The sequence below is a fragment of the Schistocerca nitens genome, chromosome 3, assembly GCF_023898315.1.
Source record: "Schistocerca nitens isolate TAMUIC-IGC-003100 chromosome 3, iqSchNite1.1, whole genome shotgun sequence".
Lineage (NCBI taxonomy): Eukaryota > Metazoa > Arthropoda > Insecta > Orthoptera > Acrididae > Schistocerca > Schistocerca nitens.
This window is the reverse complement of record NC_064616.1, coordinates 972,853,996-972,869,787: the sequence shown is the minus strand read 5'-3', so window position 1 is coordinate 972,869,787 and position 15,792 is coordinate 972,853,996. Positions and strand designations below refer to the sequence as shown.

The following is a 15,792-nucleotide window of genomic DNA, read 5'->3' as shown; positions in this document are numbered from 1 at the left end:
GCAGTTAAACGGAATGGATGGTGTCTTGAAGGGAGGATATAAGATGAACATCAACAAAAGCAAAACGAGGATAATGGAATGTAGTCGTATGAAGTCGGGTGATGCTGAGGGAGTTAGATTAGGAAATGAGACACTTAAAGTAGTAAAGGAGTTTTGCTATTTGGGGAGCAAAATAACTGATGATGGTCGAAGTAGAGAGGATATAAAATGTAGACTGGCAATGTCAAGGAAAGCGTTTCTGAAGAAGAGAAATTTGTTAACATCGAGTTTTGATTTAAGTGTTAGGAAGTCGTTTCTGAAAGTATTTGTATGGAGTGTAGCCATGTATGGAAGTGAAACCTGGACGATAAACAGTTTAGACAAGAAGAGAATAGAAGCTTTCGAAATGTGGTGCTACAGAAGAATGCTGAAGATTAGATGGGTAGATCACATAACTAATGAGGAGGTGTTGAATAGGATTGGGGAGAAGAGTCGTTTGTGGCACAACTTGACTAGAAGAAGGGATCTATTGGTAGGACATGTTCTGAGGCATCAAGGGATCACCAATTTAGTATTGGAGGGCAGCGTGGAGGGTAGAAATCGTAGAGGGAGATCAAGAGATGAATACACCAAGCAGATTCAGAAGGATGTAGGTTCCAGTAGGTACTGGGAGATGAAGAAGCTTGCACAGGATAGAGTAGCATGGAGAGCTGCATCAAACCAGTCCCAGGACTGAGGACCACAACAACAACAACGTGTGGACGAGCGCCTTGAACGCTGCGACCATACAGACGCCGCGCGCCATTATCCGAGCGGTCTCGGGCTGCAGTCATGGACTGTGTGGCTGGTCCCGGCGGAGGTTCGAGTTCTCCCTCGGCCATGGGTGTGTTGGACCTTAGGATAATTTAGGTTAAGTAGTGTGTAAGCTTAGGGAGTGATGACCTTAGCAGTTAAGTCCCATAAGATTTCACACACATTTTTTTGAACAATATAGGCATTGCAAATAGTCCTCAACTGTACGAGCACGAGATGCCATGTGTCTAACACCCTTGGCCCGCCTCTGAGTGCCCCTGTAAATTGTACGATATGCATATATTTTGGACCTCTATCCCACAAACTCTACAATCGGTAAACCATTGACTCGTCGTTCATGAGACCGATAACCTTCTTGTTCTGAGGAACAATACCGTAAGGATTATCGGCCCCATAAGGAGATGTGTCGAATTCTTTACTGTTGCACCTAATTAATTCATATGGACTGCAGTTCTTGATCCAGTAGATAAAGCTGTCTGTATCCATACAAAGTAACTTTGGTTCTACGAAATGAGGTTTCACAAACTCGTAGTGGAATCGGTACATGTAGAATTTGGAGATATCCAGTATGCACATGCCCAAATAGATAGGCTTCATAAACTCTACTACAGTCTTCGACATCTCCAAAGCAACAGAGTTTACATTAAAGATGGTCGGACACTTAAAATTTGGCCTGGCTATACATTTTCTCACGCCATAACGCCCCTCCGATTCGGTTCTAATCGCAATATCGCGTTCATTTCGTACATTCTACACAGTTTTCCCGAAAATCAAATTATTCATTTTCAAAATCATTCCTCGCAACCGCCCTCTTTTCTGTATTTAGCTCAATATACTCGACTCTAACAAGCTTCATCCCTAATCTGAGGCAGTGCTGGAGGTTACGATAATGAATAATGTACCTCTGCTTATCTGCAACAGAAGCCAACAGTTTAGAGATGGTGCTTCCTCGCGGAATTTGTTGCTCTGTCGCTTGTCTCTCCATGCAAATTATTAGGATATGCGATGTCTGCCTCAAGCACATACCCTACATCAGAATCAGCTGCAAGATCCATTATTTGTCCACCTAATCCCTCCAATTCGTCTTCGGGCACCCACCGAAACCCACCAACCGGCAGTGGCTGCATCATGGTGTGCCCGTATAAGTTGTTCACATCTAAGTACAAAATGTAAGTAGAATCAAGGGATGCATTGAACTCGACACCCATCCACGGGTTATTTGCCTTGGCGTGCCTGTGAACACACTGACAAAGTCCCCCACAGATCCCTCACACAAAAAATAGAAGCATTGCAGCATATAACACTACCGTCCGCTACTGATATACCATAACCTTAAAGTTGGAGGCAGATCGTGAAATAAAACTATCTTGTTAAAACAATTATGGTATAAAGTAACAGAGCAGTGTTACCCTCTGAAAGGAATTTTGTTGTGTTGACCGTGATGTACATAATGGAGATGGCTTATTGGAAGTGAAAGTAACAATTACATAAATAATTAAACAATAATAAACAATATTTAACCTATCCACACTGTTCAAAGAATAAAGAAAATGGTCGCCAGCCTAGTCAGGCATGAGAATGATTAACATTCTTATTGATTGGCGACTCCATGGAACAGTAAAGAATTCGACACATCTTCTTATGGGGCCGATAATCCTTACGGTATTGTTCCTCAGATCAAGGTTATTGGTCTCATGAAAGACGAGTCGAATGGTTTACCGCTTGTAGAGTTTGTGGGATAGAGATCCAAAATATATGCATATCGTACAATGGACGGGGCCACTCAGAGGCTTCAGTTACTGTGATCGCTTCTCAGTTTTGGTTATTGATAACTTGATACCAGTGTCTGAGTTTAATTTGTACAGCACTGGAGATGATCACTACGTGATCGAAAATCGATTCTGCTATCAATAAAACATCAATATTACAGCCAATGCTGACCTTCCTTTTAATTTAAATTAAAATTCTTGTTCAAGAAAATAGATATAAGTAACTTTAATGGACACATAGAGCCTATACTTTATCACACGAGAGTGCAATGAACTCGGTCACTAGCAGATACTGACGTTAAAGAAAGCGCTAACAGTTATAAAACAAGACTATATGCATAAGTACAACAGCTAATGATATACACTTTTCTCTTCAAGGCTTGGTCAAACTGAATGGTTTCAATAATATTACTATTAATATTCCCTGTAGAATCGTAAATAGGACATAGGTTTAATATTACTTTTCAAACAAATTCCTATATGACATGAAATATGGATATGGTTCACAGCAAAATTAGTTATTGTGCATACATTAAGTCTCTCCTACTAAACACCTTTCTACTTAGAATGAAAATTAAATGGAGTTCACTAACAAATTACTTCTCATTGTCTTTTGAATAAAGAAATTACTGGTTTCATAGATAGTGGTCTTTCTATTAATCGTTGTCTAGCATGAGCACAATAGACAAACTGTGCATCCTGATACACCATTAATATGCACTTTTGATACACAAGAGGAACCCAATATTGTACAGAATTTGACTTGTATAGCAAGAGTAATTGAAACTTTCTATAATTAAGTAACTTTGTGCATTTTAACTACTTTCAATGGAGGTGGGCCCTTAATCTCGACCACTGTAGCAGAGCAAACTAAACACACTTTCATTACGCTAAAGAAACACGCACTTAACAAGCATGAACATGTAACTTTCAACAGTAATAGTTCTCAACTTTTACTGCAGTAGAACACAACTTGATGTGATTATAAGACAATAGCTCACCTTTGGGCAATTTCAACAGACTGCACTGTGATCATTTAATTTGCAAAACTCTATTGCCCACAGTTTTGAGAACATTCACTTTAGAAGTTGGTAACAAAATATTAATAAGCAGTTTTAATAGAAAAATTATTTTCAGCAAGCATCATTTACTATATTACTCAGTTCTGCTACATCAACTTTAACTTAGTTTCTTCTTACTCTCTTCCAGTGGCACTAATTAGTAAAACACTGAGCATTGATGTTCTTTCAATAAAGACACTCAGTAATCACTTTAGCATGGGAAGGATCCTAAGTGGAAATGTGACAGAGGATAAATCAAGGTAAGTTTTTATAAATAGTCTTTTGGTTACCTTATTACTGAAAACAAATAAATAATCCACATGAACTGATCCTACACTGTACATTTATGTAATTCCTTGGTTCCTTTTCAGTGATTGCACAACGTGGTGGCGACTGCATGTCGGTGGGTGGAATTGCAGGTAGACTTGCTGGACTCTATCATTTCTTGGTGGCGATGATAGATACCAATTCCAGAATAGTTCCAGCTCTTTGTCCATCCATCCGAGGCATTGTAAAGCGTCAGAAAAAGCCTCTCTCGGAACCAGCTCAATACACATCTTTTACATGAGCAGTTGATGGTTTGGTAGCTCGTCCCCGACTGACTCTTGGTTCCACCTTTCTATCCATGATCACCACATTTTTCGCGCGCTACACAGTTCCGTTCCCGGGGGAAACCACACCACCTTTTACATACAAAATAACTCAGAACCCTAAGTGAAGGTCAGCAGTTTACATAACAGCAACCAAACATATTAAATAAATCAGAACATTTGCACATATTAACATTTCTACAAAAAATTATTCACCCAAATTCCAAACATATACAGTAAGATTTGTTTCCCTCCAAATGAGACAAAGAGATCAAATGACAGATACACTACATTGCATACAATCAAAGCATGACATCAACGTTTTTACAAAGAAAGGAGCATACAATTTTGTGTTATCGATTCAATCAAATAACATTTACAGAAGCTCAACAATGGAATGTTGAACAAAACAGAAAGCAAAATGAATCAACAAAAGGTATGTAGTATCTAAGCTATCGTGTTACACGCATTAGTCAAAAGTTCAATGCTGCGCTCTGTTTTTTTGAGCATAGCGTCCCAAGACAACCCAGGTGCCATGTAACAAAAGGTGGGCTCCAGAAAGTACATGGTCATACATACACTCCGGAACTTTTCGAAAACATCTGCAAGCAAACGCACGTCCATGTCCTTGTATAACCCTGCATAGTCTCCCAAACTGGGGATGTTGAATTCCCGCCAGACATTCACGGCATGCTCATAATCTGCTGTAGTTATGGCATAGCCTGTGAGATTAGTGGTAAATGCCGATATATCGGGAAGGGTGGTTTCATTGAGTTTCGCCAAATTATCAATATACTCGTATGGGAAAACTCCTTTCCTAGGCCCAAGCTGGAACTTTTCCTCATTGGGAAATGTAGATCGAATGATATACATATCATTCCGAGGTAAAGTCTCAACCAGTTTCTGGAGTGAAGTCTGCATAAAGTGTAAAGAGTCAAGGAAGCGGAGCGTAATTTTTGGCGTCACTGGTTTTGAGAAAGAAATGTACTTCTCAACACTTTCAGGGAGGACACTCATCTAATCGTTCTTCTTACCGAAATTAGCCAAGTGCTCAACGAGAAAATGAGCGTCATACCCGCTCAAATTATGAAAAAAGACGGGTATGTGTCTAGGTAACTGATTCTTCAAATTGCATGCGTTGTGAGTTGCACCGCGGAACTTACCCATAAGATGACAGTGATCTCTACGAGGAGTTACCGATTTTCTATCTAAAGCCAGACCGCAAATATGACAATTAACCGCCTTTCCATAAATTTCATCATCTTCCTTTGATTTGGTCATGGGAATGTTGGTGCTGTAGAGCCTGTCAGCTTCCCATGAAAGTTTTTCAAGCTCAGTGAGAAGCCGAACTGCTGGATCGCTCCCTACATAAGACTCGTAGCGGTTAAGTTTAAAATCGTATGCACATACAACTTGGAACGCTGCCGCATAAGGTACGTGTTTTTGTGTTAAATTTGTGTGCGAGGCTAAATGGTTCCCTTCACAGCAAGTAATAGGGGCCAGCAGACATTCAAAGTTGGCGTACACTACAAAAGGACATCGCTGCTGGTGGTGAGCATTTTGAAATTTAATGAAGTTATTTTCCTCTGTGGGCATAACCCCACATACCGCATCTTTGGAAGCACAATCTAATATATGATTCGCTAATAACTCTTCAGGTGAAAAATAACTTAAACACCTTAAACAAATATGCTTTTTATGGTAATTTTTTGATAGTTGGGTGGAAAGGAGTCGGGACATGTCTTTGATCCAGACATAGTGATAGTTATCACCTTCAGAGAAGAGCAGCATGTTTATATGCAACTCTCGCTCACCTGCAGATTTTGAGAACTACTCTGTGCTTGTCTTTTCATGTGAGTTGTCGTTTTTCTTCTCCAGGCCATAAACGTGAACCGATATTCCGGTATTCTGAGCCTCAAACTTATGTATGTCCTGGATCTTTACAGGGAACTCAATACCATCAAAATTATACTGCCTCTTAATATCTTTGACTTTGTAGCTGCCGGGACGCGTGAGATGATCTTTGTAATTGTAATTTCTCTGACAAGCCAGGACTGATCATGTAAAACAAGCATTATCATACTGATTTTGAACATGCCTGCTTCTTCTCGATATCCTTAGGGACTTTAGTATAGCCCGCATCTCGTGGTCGTGCGGTAGCGTTCTCGCTTCCCACGCCCGGGTTCCCGGGTTCGATTCCCGGCGGGGTCAGGGATTTTCTCTGCCTCGTGATGGCTGGGTGTTGTGCGCTGTCCTTAGGTTAGTTAGGTTTAAGTAGTTCTGAGTTCTAGGGGACTTATGACCACAGCAGTTGAGTCCCATAGTGCTCAGAGCCATTTGAACCATTTGACTTTAGTATAACCGGACCCTCCGTTAAGTGGATCACAGACATGTATATGGATGTCGAGGTAGATATACAGCTGAGCACTTTAGCAGACGCACGTACTTGCATCTCGGAAAATCGGGCCATAATAGCGCTCAAGGTGGATTCTCAATACCACTTGGTGTTTCCGGGGGTGACTCAATTCGCTGCATAATACTGCACTGAAATTAATGGCGTTAAATCTCGGATCTTCTAGGAATTTGAGGAGCTCGGTCTCCAAGACAGGGAGGCACACCTCTAAAAACCCGACAGGGTCGCGACACCTCCCTCCCAGATTCTCAATTCTAGTGAACGAGATGCATCCCTCAAAAGCCCTAGCAACCGCTGAGTATTCTAGGGGTGTCATTACGCCATTATTCTGATCCAAAACACTATCGATAGGACGGGGGAGAGCACTACCGCTAGCCTCAGGATAATTACTATTACTATTGGTACTACTAGAACTAGGGGTCCAGCCAGTCGACGATGGGGCCGGCGATTGTGTATCATCTACAGGGAGGGGTATGCAGGTAGGCACACGAACCTTGCGTTGGCAGCAGGGGTGAGCTGGTTGAGGGGGAGGCGGTGACTGCCCGCTGGAGCAACCGGGCTGCAGCGACAGCCCCCGGGGTGAGTTGCTCCCGCTACCAGTCAGTGGGGTGGGAGACCATTGCACCTGCTTTTGTTCTTCGTTCTCTCGTGCCGGTTGAATTGCCCAGGGACGCCAGAGGGCCCACGCCGTGATATACCAAGAAAAGATATAAGAAAAAATATAAGTTTAATGATGTAGATTTAAAAGAAAAATAAATAATAAGACTAAATAAGGGTAATTAATTGGTCTAATGATAATGTTCAAAACAATTCACGTTCTCTGCTCTGGCTCCATGGTTTGAGCAACTCATTGCCACATTCAACCAGGTCTCCCACCCACTCAGGCAGATCGAGCTCCTCCTCCTCCTCTAAAAGCTCCATAATTTGATGGTTTTCTGGAGCGGCCGCCATTTGTCCCCCACCTTGCACGCCACCTTCTGTGCTCCCCTCCCTATGCATGGAACCATGATCATCTAGAAAGAAAAGAAAAGAATATGTCTATGAAAGCTCAATCTAGACACTTGGAAAAAGGGATATACAGGGTGAGTCGCCGGCCGAAGTGGCCGTGCGGTTAAAGGCGCTGCAGTCTGGAACCGCAAGACCGCTACGGTCGCAGGTTCGAATCCTGCCTCGGGCATGGATGTTTGTGATGTCCTTAGGTTATTTAGGTTTAACTGGTTCTAAGTTCTAGGGGACTAATGACCTCAGCAGTTGAGTCCCATAGTGCTCAGAGCCATTTGAACCATTTGAACAGGGTGAGTCACCTAACATTACCGCTGGATATATTTCGTAAACCACATCAAATACTGACGAATCGATTCCACAGACCGAACGTGAGGAGAGGGGCTAGTGTAATTGGTTAATACAAACCATACAAAAATGCACGGAAGTATGTTTTTAACACAAACCTACGTGTAATGTCGCCGCAGGCTGCCACAATACGTTGTTCCATATCCTCTGGAGTTGTAGGCACATCACGGTACACATTCTCCTTTAACGTACCCCACAGAAAGAAGTCCAGAGGTGTAAGATTAGGAGAACGGGCTGGCCAATTTATGCGTCCTCCACGTCCTATGAAAAAACGCCCGTCGAACATCCTGTCAAGGGTCAGCCTAGTGTTAATTGCGGAATGTGCAGGTGCACCATCATGCTGATACCACATACGTCGACGCGTTTCCAGTGGGACATTTTCGAGCAACGTTGGCAGATCATTCTGTAGAAACGCGATGTATGTTGCAGCTGTTTGGGCCCCTGCAATGAAGTGAGGCCCAATGACGTGGTCGCCAATGATTCCGCACCATACATTTACAGTCCACGGTCGCTGTCGCTTTACCTGTCTGAGCCAGCGAGGATTGTCCACGGACCAGTAATGCATGTTCCGTAGATTCACTGCCCCGTGGCTTGTGAAACCCGCTTCATCGGTAAACAGGTAGAACTGCAACGCATTCTCTGTTAATGCCCATTGACAGAATTACACTCGATGATTAAAGTCATCACCATGTAATTGCTGATGTAGCGACACATGAAACGGGTGAAAGCGGTGACGATGCAGTATGTGCATGACACTACTTTGACTCAGTCCACCGGCTCTCGCAATGTCCCGTGTACTCATGTGTGGGTTCATGGCAACAGCAGCTAACACACCAACTACACCCGCTTCTCGTGTGACGGGCCTGTTACGGACCCGTTTGCGTGCTACGACCATACCTGTTGCATACAGTCGGCGGTAGATGTTTTGCAAATTGCGGCACGTTGGATGCTCTCTGTCCGGGTACCATTCTGTATACACTCTGCAGGCTTCAGCTGCATTTCGTCGACACTTGCCATAGATAATTCCTACAACACTACACTATCACAGACGTCTGGTAACACGGTGTACTACAGTTGGTCTGCGTGCGGAGACGAATGCAGAATAACAATAGCAGCAAGCGCTACATGCGGACACTGCGACAGCTAGACCAAACCACAACAGTGCACTACAGCCACACTCGTAAACACGGTCATCGTCGTAAACATGTTCCTGCAGATTCTGCTCGCCGACCGTGGCCCGTGTTTGCTACAACACGCAACTGAACGTCGGAGGTTTCAAGCGTCAACTTTAAGTTACAATATCTCCGGATGTAATTAACATTTTACAATGCAACAAAGGGCACTGATTAAGTATTTGTTTATATGTTCAGATGTGCTAACAAAACTAACGTGGTTACATTTAAAAAAACGTAGGTTTTGTTAGCACATCTGAACATATAAACAAATACGTAATCAGTGCCGTTTGTTGCATTGTAAAATGTTAATTACATCCGGAGGTATTGTAACTTAAAGTTGACGCTTGAAACCTCCGACGTTCAGTTGCGTGTTGTAGCAAACACGGGCCACGGTCGGCGAGCAGAATCTGCAGGGACGTGTTTACGATGGTGAGTCACCTAACGTTACCGCTGGATATATTTCGTAAACCACATCAAATATATATATATATATATATATATATATATATATATATATATATATATATATATCAAATTATTTCATGTAAGAACTACGATTTTATTACAAATTTACTTACAACTGAGCTGTGCCTACGCCCTCTCCATCTCCAGCTGCTGGTCAAGCTCATCCAGCACTTGTGGGATGTAATCTAGAAAGATGGAAAAGACTGAGCATAATATTGAGTATGGAAGAAAATCCCTGTAGAATAAGTGCAATGACTTAAATGGTGCAGCAATCAGCGATCCACGACAGATATAACGTAGAGACAAAGAACATATAGACAAACAATCTCTTAAATAACCTGCCAATCTGGCATACACACACACACACACACACACACACACACACACACACACACAAAATCTGTTAAAGGACGAAGCATTCTGTATAGAGCGAGATCGAAAACATATGTAAGACACATACACTCAGTTAAAGGATACAGATATAGGAGCACACACACACACACACACACACACACACACACACGTATCGAACAAAGTATAGGAGGAAAGTAAGGGCGAGTTGGGTTGCAGTATGGTTTATGTAGGTTCTATGACGTAGAGTCGCGTGACTAGTGCAGTAGCCAATAGGAGAGCAGCATTCTAGGGGTATGGGGTGGTACATCTTGAAGAAACACTGCGTTCCTAGTGGAAAAATGTGCAACTTATCATTTGTTCATTGATTATGGAAGTGGTACATTAAAATTGAAATGGAATTAAGCACTTCGGTAATTCATACATTAGATATGCGATGTGGGTGTTACTTTAGTTATAATAGTTACAGAAGACTATGTCCGGCGCAAATATAAAGATCTAGGCTGGGGGCTGTGACGTCAGCGGTCGCGCACTCACGGGCCTCTGACGCGGCGTGAGAGAGAGCAGACGATCTTACGTCATCACCCGACATCACAGTGGCGTCCTCTGGTGGCGACGATATGAACTAAGTCAGTAGGGCTCTGGACTCAGTGGTGAACACACTGGGTGTGGCCATCTTGAATAACAGTACTTGTGTCATCATCTGACATCAGATGAGTGCACTCTGGTGGCGATGATATGAACTAAGCCAGTTGGAGTCCAGACCTAGTGGCGAACACATCTGCTTGAAATTGGTTAAATAGTAAAGACAAATACTTTTTTCCTGTGATTTTCTTTGCTTAGTAGAGATAAGCGTGGTGTGGTGCATTATCCTGTTGGAATTTGAACTTCGCGCCATTTTTCTGGGAGAGGGGGGTGAGGCACTTTCCCTCCAAAATTCAAACTTCCCACCAAAATCCGCCATCTTGATTGATGTCACAGCCGCCATCTTGAATGACGTCATCACTGCCATCTTGGATAACAGTACTTTGGACTGGTGAAAGCTTTGTTCCAATACTGAGGGGGCGACAGAAGTCGCAGAAGGGGAATGGGAAACAGAGTCCATAGGAGAAGTGTCCGAGAGAACCAGAGAAGAAACGTGGGAACCGGAAGCAGGTTCCTTCACGGGCGACTCGGAAGAGGTGGCCTCGACAACAGGAACAGTGCAAGATAAGGTGTCAGGGATCTTCTTCACAGGCGTGAAAGCACCTGTGACGTCCTCATCCACGAATTCAGACTGATAAAGGGGGTTCTTTATTGGAGGCCCGTCGGAATGGCGAGCCAATAGGGAAGGTTCATCTGTCACATCATCCTGTGTTGGGTGACACTTGTTGTGAGATCATGGCTGGCACATCGGAATTAACGGCATCAACATCCCGACGCAAGGACAGTGGGGGAAAATCACGGGCGTTGTCGATCAACGGTTTACTACGTCCCGCAGTAGCAGAGAGCGATTCGGTCTGAGATCCCTGCGGGAGAAGATAAGCTAAAGTCAGTTTTTTAAGCTGTTCGTATGTAGGTTTTAATACCACCACACGCCGCGTACAATTAGTACGGAAATGACCGGTTTGATTACAATAATAGCATGTTCCTTCTTGGCCACTGTACGTAATATCGACCCTATCACCACATACCTGTAGATGAGAAGGAATATGTTTTTTGACCACCATTTCCACCGACCGGATACCACTATAGACCTGTAAGCGGTGCTGAGCAGACCAGCGTTCCTTTCTAATATGACGTATTTCCCCATAAGGAAGCAAAACGGGCCTCAGAAAACAGTCGTCTACCTCGGGCGGAAGGTTAAACACAAAGACATTCGTATCTATTTCTTCTTCATTTGCCAAAAGAACCACACTAGTGGAACCATAACGGCGCATAAAGGGTACCTGACAACCGTGACGAGAAAGTATCCTATCAACCTGGAACGGGTCAAGAAGCTTAACAAAAAAACTCATATAATTCGCTGTCAAAATATGCAGTGTGCACCTGATCAGTAGTGACTTTAATTGTATCGACTAACCACTCATGTATCTCCAAAGAACCGGGCTGGACGCGACGCGTGGATTTGTCGAAGGAGAAGCTGACAGTACCTGTACCGGAATTTTCGTGGGAACCATGGTGGACATCACGGCGCGAGACGACGCCGCGACAGGAAGGGCAGCACGAACACCAAACACCACCCGACAACCAGCGATGCGACGCGCACGGAGACCAACACGACACTAAACGGACACGAGGAAATCACGCAGCGTTACGGTAGAGGCGGAACTAATAGCACAACCCAGTCGCCCGACGCGCGAAGCGGGAATCGACCTCTCAGCTACCGGGGGTGGACTGCTAACTACTGACATTTAGCAACTTTACAGTACAGCAACCAACTGTTTGTCCAAATTCAGTCGAATTTCTTAAGAATTAATTCTCAGTTTTTCTATTCGGTGATACAAACATACACACACAGACGAACACAAACACAAGACAAAATCGTTCGGTCGGGATTAGAATCCACGACCTCCGGAAAAGCGTCTTAGTCTCTTGGTCCACTCGGCCACCACAGGCTACAGCCTCACAGGCGTACGGGAGGATTTAAGGCGGCGAGAAGCTTCGAATAAATCTTCGAGTACGTTTCAAATATGCTTACTTACTCCCTACGCATCAGTATAAAAGCGGCAAGCAGAAATATACATCGCGGGTAGTCAGTTACAGTGGTTCACTGGGAGCATTCAGTTCGAGACAGTGTCATCACCCTGACTGAAGGAGGCATGTTTTCAATTAGAGTTTCTAGTAGGAGGTACGGCGTGCCATCTAGTACTGCAAAGAGTTGGTGGAGGAATTATACTAAAAGAGCCACTACCAGCAGAGTTCCTGACTTAGATGGAAAGAGAATGAGTCCTATCAGGAGGAAATAGAGCTTTAGCGTAAGAGCCTAAGCTTTAAGCTTTCCTTCTTAAGGGCGAAGCAGTTGCGGTGAGAGACTAGCTTCCGCAGATTCAGTGACACAGTTCACAGAAGGCTGAGGGAAGCTCGATTGTACACACGAAGATCTGCTGTGAAAGAGGAACTCAGTGAGGCGAGCCAACTACAATTTGCAGAACTCCACCTGAGTGAGGCGCTGAACAACCGCCGATGAGAAAGTGTTTTCCACAAGCAACGACTTTCCAAGAGTGGTTCACAGACCGAAAGAGGTTAGGCATCGCGAAGGATATGTAGCGACGACAAGAGGATGTTGACGGCTATCGGTCTTCCGCTGAGGTGCTCTGAGACAAATGATAGCATTGTTAGCTGTAACGGGCAGAATACGTGCTTTGTCGTACTGAACATTTTAGCGATTTTGAAGGAGATAAACTCACTCTGGAATGTTCTTCTTCGGCATGCCCCAATGTAGAAGCGTGCACAGAAAGAGCTAAGTGAAAAATCCATAAATACGCGCGTTTATTTACATATGAAAGCAGACTTCCGAATTTTCCTTTGTGTGAGACAGAGTGTGCAAGAATCATCTGCCGATCTGAAGTTCTAGATTCTTATATTTTACAGTTTGCGTCGCTTCTGCTTAAACTTTCACTGATTGTATCGATACCTGTTTGTATTGTGATATATTGTGGAATTTCGAACATTCGCGAGTGTCGTGATAAACTCAATTGTGTTCTTTTAAATTTTTGAAAACAGTAGGTCTATTCTCATTCCGAACAATCGTTCTCTAATTTCCCTGTATAATTACGTGAGAAATAGGTGATCTTTGAGAATTATCGGACGCTTACAAAACTATATTTTTGCAAGTTACCGGTGACTGTTTTGGATACATAACTTATTTCGTAGCAAATCAGCGTTTGTGGTTCACAGTTACTGCCAAAGAATACACAACCTCTGAATTTCATTGCACAGCAACACAAATAAATGTGTGTTTTTTAGAATTTTCGGAAGCTACCATTGTCGTTTGAGTACTCTACGAGTGACTTGTAGTAACCTGGTGTTTGTGATTTAGTTACCGTAGCAGATATTCTAACTAACACATTGTGCTGCATCTAGCTTTCCCTTAGAGAGGAGTAGCCCTATATATTATCTACACTTATCTTAAAGTAAATCTGTTTTTGAGATTCTTAACAACTGTAATTAACCTCAAAACGTTTTAGGAAACCAGTAAGTTTTACTACAGATTTTTGTGGCACCTTAATAGAAAACTCGTTGTGTATCTTCTTCAATTCTTATAGGGAATTAGCAACTTTTTAGGTCAACAGATTAAAAGATAATCAGTGGGCTTAATTTAAAGTTATTTGTAAGACACATCACCAGCCGAAATCCAGCCTACTGTGAATGCTGTTTTCGAACACGGAACGAGTTGGTTGACGATTGAAAGCAGCTGGCAATCGCCCTACTATTGTCAAAGGATTTGCATCTGCTGCAAACTGGTGCTCTGGAAGAGCTCCCTAGAGTCGTGTAGCCATGATACCGGTACCAGAGGTACCTGAAGTACTGCCCTCTCGTGGCGATCCTGCTCTCCTGCAGAAAGCACAGGATCTGACATTACTCGTCCATTTGACTGCGAGTTGCGTGGCAATGGTGGATCTAGGCATCCTGTACAGGGTGGATGGGAAAAAAGGGAGGATTCAGGGGGCTGTACCGATCCTCCTAACCAACAAATTTGAGCTGCTGTCTTTCACTTAAACTGAAGCTGAACCAGTGGGACTCACTTCTCCTGTTTGGAGGAAACCTGTTTTGTCTGGTGTCAAGAGAAGGCAAACGAATAAAGAGTAGGGGCCTATTTATCGTCAGCAGTTCAAACGTAGAGCGAATGAGGGAACTCCACAGGAAAATGGCAGCAAGTGACAGGAAAGGAAAGCAGGTGCACTCAGTGTGTATGCCTGGGGGCCTCATTCAACATGTAGAAGAGGCTATTCCGGTAGCTATTGAGGGAACAAGGTACAACCAGTTGCAGATTTTGGCCCTCGCTAGAACAAATGACGCCTGTCATATGTGCTGTGAGGTCATACTTGGGTCATTTCAGCGACTGGCAGAGAAAACTGAGAAGACCAGCATTGTGCATCGAGTTTTAAGGAAGCTCACAATTTGCAGCTTTGTCTCCAGAACTGATTGTAGCCCATTGGTTCTGAGTAGACTGGAAGGACTGAACCAGAGACTTCGCAGGTTCTGTGACAATATAGTCTGCAACTTCATGGACTAGCACCATAGGGTTGATAACTGTAGGGTCCCACTAATTGGTTCAGGTGTGCACTGCACATCAGAGGCTGCTCGCTACTCAGGTAGCTGACTGTGTGTAGGGTGCACACAAGGGTTTTTTAGATTAGGCGATTCTCCGTCTAATCCAGATAACGATATCTGTAGGAAACCGAGAGGTATCGAAAGAAAAGCCTCCCACAGGTGAGAGTATTAAAAACCTGATGGTAAACTACCGAAGCATTCGCAACCAAGTGCCAGAGTTTGAAGCTCTCCTGAAATGCAGTGAAGCTCACATAATACTAGGCACAGAAAGCTGATTGAAACCTGAAACTGATAGCAGTGAAATTTTTGGGGAAAATTTAAGTGTATTTCGAAATGATAGGCAACTGGGGAATGGAGGTGGGGTATTTATGAGAGTAGACAAGAAACTCAAATCCACCTAAATAGAAAGTGAAGCTGCAAGTGAAATTGTTTGGAAAAGACTCAGTATCAGCGGTGGGCATGAAACGATAGTTGGACTCTTCTATCGCCCACCAGACTCATCTCCTTATGTAACTGAAAACTTCAGGGAAAACCTCACTTCACTTGTACGTAACTTCCCCAGTCATATAG

At 43.4% G+C, this 15,792-nt stretch overlaps 1 long non-coding RNA gene across 1 annotated transcript in view; it reads right to left on the bottom strand.

The window, feature by feature from the left end:
* The window catches only part of LOC126247994 (uncharacterized), an 82,807-nt gene that overhangs the window by 46,373 nt on the left and 20,642 nt on the right, over positions 1-15,792 (bottom strand). Inside the window, exons 2-3 of the long non-coding RNA XR_007545397.1 lie at positions 9,729-9,800; positions 7,119-7,638 (exon numbers count right to left, since the gene is read on the bottom strand). This is a non-coding gene — a long non-coding RNA (uncharacterized LOC126247994). The remainder of the gene's footprint in view (positions 1-7,118; positions 7,639-9,728; positions 9,801-15,792) is intronic.